The sequence below is a fragment of the Danio rerio genome, chromosome 4, assembly GCF_052040795.2.
Source record: "Danio rerio strain M-AB ecotype USA chromosome 4, GRCz13ab, whole genome shotgun sequence".
Classification (NCBI taxonomy): domain Eukaryota; kingdom Metazoa; phylum Chordata; class Actinopteri; order Cypriniformes; family Danionidae; genus Danio; species Danio rerio.
Genome location: NC_141024.2, coordinates 40,590,613 through 40,596,236, shown reverse-complemented (window position 1 = coordinate 40,596,236; position 5,624 = coordinate 40,590,613). Strand labels below are relative to the sequence as shown.

The window sequence follows — 5,624 nt, the reverse complement described above, 5'->3', positions numbered from 1 at the left end:
TATTGTCTTAACAGAGCAGCTCAGGAACTTGTGCTCTAGTGGTGGATTCCGCTTAACAAAGTGGATTAGTAACAGCAGAGCAGTCTTGTCTTGCATTCCCATTGAAGACAGAGCTAAAGCAGTCAAAGACCTGGATTTGGATCACAATATATTGCCAATGGAAAGAGCTCTAGGGGTTCAGTGGTCCACGGAAACTGACATGTTCACATTCAAAGTACAGATACAATCAAAACAACCGACTAGACGAGGAATACTCTCAGTAGTTAGCTCAATATACGACCCTCTTGGATTTTTAGCGCCTGTCGTCTTGCCAGCTAAACAACTACTGAGGAACCTATGTAAAGATAAAAAAGGCTGGGATGAAGAAATAGATGATGATCAAAATCAAAAATGGAGCAATTGGCTTATGGACTTACAGCAGCTTTCTGAGTTTGCAGTGCCCAGATGTATCAAACCAGTAAATTTTGGATCTACAAAAATGGCTCAACTGCATCACTTTGCTGATGCGAGTGAAGCAGGTTATGGTACTGTGACTTACATCATGATAAAGAATGAAAATGGTGAAAGACACTGTTCCTTTCTAATGGCTAAATCAAGGGTGGCACCTTTAAAACAGATTACAATTCCAAGAATGGAATTGACGGCTGCGGTTGTGGCAGTCAAAATTGACAAAATGATGCAGCAAGAACTGTGCTTGAATTTGGAAAAATCTGTGTTTTGGACAGATAGCATGACTGTGTTGAAATACATTGAGAATCAGAACACCCGATTTAAGACTTTTGTTGCTAACCGTTTAGCAGTCATTCAAGAATGCACAACAGCAGATCAGTGGAAGTACGTAAACTCAAAGTTGAATCCTGCAGACAATGCTTCCAGAGGCATGAAAGCAGAAGCATTCATCAGATGTAAAAATTGGATACAAGGACCAAGTTACTTGTTAAAAGACGAAAAGGAATGGCCCGAAAGACCAATTGACATTGGTAAAATCAATAAAGATGATACTGAAGTTAAAAAATGTGCTTATGTCAATGCTGCAGTCGTGAAAACGAGCAAGGACGCTGTTAACCAACTCATCGACTACTACTCTAAGTGGCATCAATTAAAAAGAGCAGTAGCCTGGTTTATGCGGTTGAAAAAGGTGTTGCTGTGCAAGCAAAAGAAAAGAAAGGAATTGAAAGATGTAATTCATCAGAAGGAAAGTAATCCGGGTAAACGCAACATCTTGCTTATCCAAAAAATGCAAAACTACAAAGAAAACTGGTGGAGCGATGCTCTTACTGTGGACGAGTTAGAAAGAGCAGAGACTGAATTAATTTGTTTCGCTCAAAGAGAGAAGTTTGCAGAGGAGATTACAACTTTGCTAAGAAATAAACATCCAGTTAAAAGGAACAGTCCTATTTACAAGCTGGATCCAGTGCTTCAGGATGGAGTTTTGAGAGTGGGAGGCAGATTAAATAAATCTGCAATGCCAGAAGAGAATAAGCATCCAGTTATTTTGTCTAAAGACTTACGCATTGCTACTCTGATTCTTCAACACATACATCAAGAGCTTGGACATAGTGGTAGGAACCATATGTTGGCAAAATTGAGACAAAAGTACTGGATTCCAAAATCAAATTCTGCAATTAGAAAAGTCATAGCACAATGCTCGAAATGCAGACGGATGCATGCTAAGCCTCTAATACAAAAGATGGCAGATTTGCCTGAGGATCGAGTTGTAGGGGACAAGCCTCCCTTCACCAACGTCGGTATTGATTTTTTTGGACCCTTGGAAATCAGAAGAGGCCGCAGTCTGGTTAAGAGATATGGCGTTATTTTTACATGTCTTGCAGTCCGAGCAATTCATATAGAAGTAGCTCATTCTTTAGACACAGATTCTTGCATAAATGCCTTACGTCGTTTTATCTGTCGGAGAGGACAGGTTGCTGTTATACGTTCAGATCAGGGAACTAACTTTATAAGTGCAGATAAAGAACTGCGAGAAGCAATGGCAGCTCTAAATCAGAACAAAATACAAGATGCAATGAGCAAAAAGGGCATTGACTGGATCTTTAACCCACCTGCAGCATCCCACCACGGAGGTGTGTGGGAAAGGCAAATTCGTACAGTACGGAAAGTGCTTAACTCTGTGTTAAAGCAGCAAAACTTAGACGATGAAGGTCTTCAAACAGTCTTATGCGAAGTGGAGGCCATTGTAAATGACAGACCGATCACAAAGTCATCAGATGATCCAAATGATCTGGATGCGCTGACACCAAACCACTTATTGTTGTTAAAAACGCAAGCGATGCTGCCACCAGGCATATTCAGAAAAGAGGATCTTTATGCACGCAGGCGCTGGAAGCAAGTGCAGTATCTCTCAGATCTGTTTTGGACCAGATGGACTGCCGAATATTTGCCTCAATTGCAAGAATGTCAAAAATGGTCTAAGGCCCACAGGAACTTGCAAATAGGAGATGTGGTCCTGATAGTGGATCACTCTGCACCAAGAAACTCATGGTTGATGGGCAGGATCATAAAGACTAAGCCAGACTCAAAGGGGATAGTCAGACGTGTTGTGGTGCAAACAAGAACCAATACATTAGAAAGACCTATTACTAAGCTTTGTCTGTTAGAAGAGACTATTTGAGTTGATAAATGCAACCACAAGCAAAGGACAAAAAAAAAAAAAAGAGGGAACTCAGTACTTATGGCTCTGTAAAGAATAAGTGGTAATTGATATAGTCTCGCTCCTATACAATTTGGGGCCGGAATGTTAGAGCCATATCTATTATGCAAGTTGTAAAATATTATGTATAGTTATTGTTATTTGTTTATTGCATTTATATTGTCTACAATCAAAATAATGTTTAAATTATTACTGCATGCTTTAATTATGCCTTTGCTTATTGATGACTGATCACGTCATATCCTTGTTGTAAAGAGAGGAAGAGACGGAGTGATACAGTTTTTGACCGTCGTTCCATATTGTATCGTTATATAAAGAAAAGGATTGTTCCTGCTTTGAAGAACAAATAAACACAAGAAAAGAATATAACGACTTGGATGAGTTCGTCGCGTCAGACTGGTTACTTTAAAAGATCATATTTCCAGCTTGGATAATGGAGTGCCATTATAACCCCTATTATGTATAAATCACATAAATACCTCATCCAGAAACATTTCTGGCATAATTATTTTGTCGTAAAGAAATAAAAAGTTTCACCTTTGCTATTAGCAGCCAATGACTATCAAAGTACAACATTGGTCACAGTCAAATAAACAGTGTTAATGTTGTTTTTAAGTCATACTTGCATGCTAATTCTGATCGAATATTCAAAATTAAATGGTAAACAATATAGAGACTTCTAAATGAACGAATGTGTGAATATAAAAAAAACTTTACCTTTATAACTCGCCATCGGGAGAGAAGAGAGTGAAACGTGTTTATAAAAAATGTAAAATATATTACAATTTGTTTATGAAATAATGACTGTTTTGGTCTAATTTAGCAGCAGAAAGAGATCCGATGAATCCAAACAAAGATAACAAATTTGCACGTCCCCAAGTGTCTGGCTCAAGAAGTTCTTGTAACTCAGAAAACAGCACTTCAGGATCCCTATTGCTTTCAGACGATCTGGTGTGTACACCTAATGACAAAACAGCTTCTCTGACGAGTTTTCCATTGTCATGTCTTTTTGACCTAAGGGTATGAACCAAGCTTTTTGAAGGTCACACTGGATTGTGCTGCACAGCCAACTTCAAAGAACTGCATCAAATACAACCCAGGTGGGACTTGAACCCACAATCCCCAGCTTCGAAGGCTGGTGCCTTATCCATTAGGCCACTGGGCCATGTCACTAATTTCTATCAAGTATCTCTTGTATGCCTTCAACAAGACTCTTCTTCAGGGCTTGTTGGTCTCGTGCTATGATTCTCACTTAAGGTGCGAGAGATCCTGGGTTCAAATCCTAGATGAGACCTATGTCTGTCACAGAAAAAGCAGTGGTGATGTGCTGTGCTGTCTAGGGTGTTTATATGTTAATTGTAGCACATTCAGCTGTGTTTTCAGTTAATGAACATGTTGTGGACTTCTGATCTAAATCAGTATAACTTGTACGATTATACAGACAAAAAAAAAGCGTCCTATCGGATTTCTTTGAAGGATTTCAATTAGAATTATGATCATATTTTGCAACCATTCCTATAGGATTGTTTTAAAGTACAATACATAAAAATCCTTTAGGATAATTTCTACAACATTTTAATTGGATCCAATTTATATCTTAATTAAGATATGCTTTTCTATTGTCTCTCTTAGCCTATTATACAATAGTTTTGAATGTTTAATGCACAAATTTCCAAACTAACATGTCTATACCAAAAACATATACAATGTCGCTAGCCCAAACTGTGGGCTGGCCCACTCAAAACAGACGTTCACTGTGGGCCCATAGCAAGTCCGCACAAAGTGTAGTGTATATAGCCACAATGGGCGAAGTATAGGTATACTATCTGGGTCAGAAGTATGTCCTATGAGCATGCTCTGTGGGCATTTAGTAATTAACAAAATAGTAAGGTCCCACTAATACTAAATTGAGTCCAGGCACAAAATGTGCCTATAAGGTCCCAGTAAAGCACTTTTATGCAGGGCCATTGTGGCTTTAACACAAAACAAAACTAGTTCACTTCTACTATGTAGCAAAATAGCACAATATCACTTCAAATGCATAATTACATATTTTGAAAGCATAAAGTAAAATCAGTAATAAATGAAGCATCTAAAAATATAAAGACAACATGGACTATTTTTCAAAGGTTTGGGACAAAACTGCTTTAGTTTATAAAAATGCAGATATAAAAGTAACCTTGTAAATAATTATTCCTTTTTAATATGTTAGCTTTTCCATTTGAATATGTTAAAATATAATTTATTCCAATGATGTTAAAGCTGCATTTGAGGCATTTGTGTCCTAAATAAAATAATTTGAGACAAAACAACAAAACATATAAAAATATACTTAGTTAAAAGAAAAACAAAGTAAGATTTTCATGTTTGTATTTTCTCTACCATTTGTACCTTAAAGGGTCACGAAACTCCAAAACACATTTTTTGAGCTGTTGACAATCATATATGTGTCCCACACTGCTAAAAACACTATTTGGACACAAATATTTCACTAAAAAGTGTAAATTGGTTGTTTTTGCGTTATTTCAAGCAAATTTGTACTTCCGGTTTGAAACAAATTTTTGAAGCTGCGTCTCAACCATGAGATAATAGCATGTATTCCAGCGTGCAGACTTGACGTCTGTGCCAGAGTGTGTCTTATTACATCTTACAGTGCGGCTCGAAGGACATCTTTTGCATTCAGAGCTGCTTTCGTGAAGAGATCATCGGCAACACTGCTCGAAGTTTACCATGGAGGTGAAAAGGAAGCTCCCTGACAAGGAATTGAACCCAGGCCACAGCGGTAAGAGCACTAAGTCCTAACCACAAGACCACCAGGGAAGGCCTGGCTAAAGGTTGCCCTCTAGCCTAGCTGTGGGCCTCCACCCAGGTGTGCTGCAGCTGCTCTGACAAAAATAACTCTAACGTTTGCAACCTCCTCCTGGAGAAGAGAAAGTCTCAGAGCCTGGTTCACAGT

General features: G+C 38.3%; 1 non-coding gene across 1 annotated transcript; it reads right to left on the bottom strand.

Moving 5' to 3' along the window:
• Positions 1-3,760: 3,760 nt before the first annotated feature.
• Positions 3,761-3,833, bottom strand: trnar-ucg (transfer RNA arginine (anticodon UCG)). The gene has a single exon. It is a non-coding gene; the product is annotated as a tRNA-Arg (tRNA).
• Between the last annotated feature and the right edge of the window lie 1,791 nt (positions 3,834-5,624).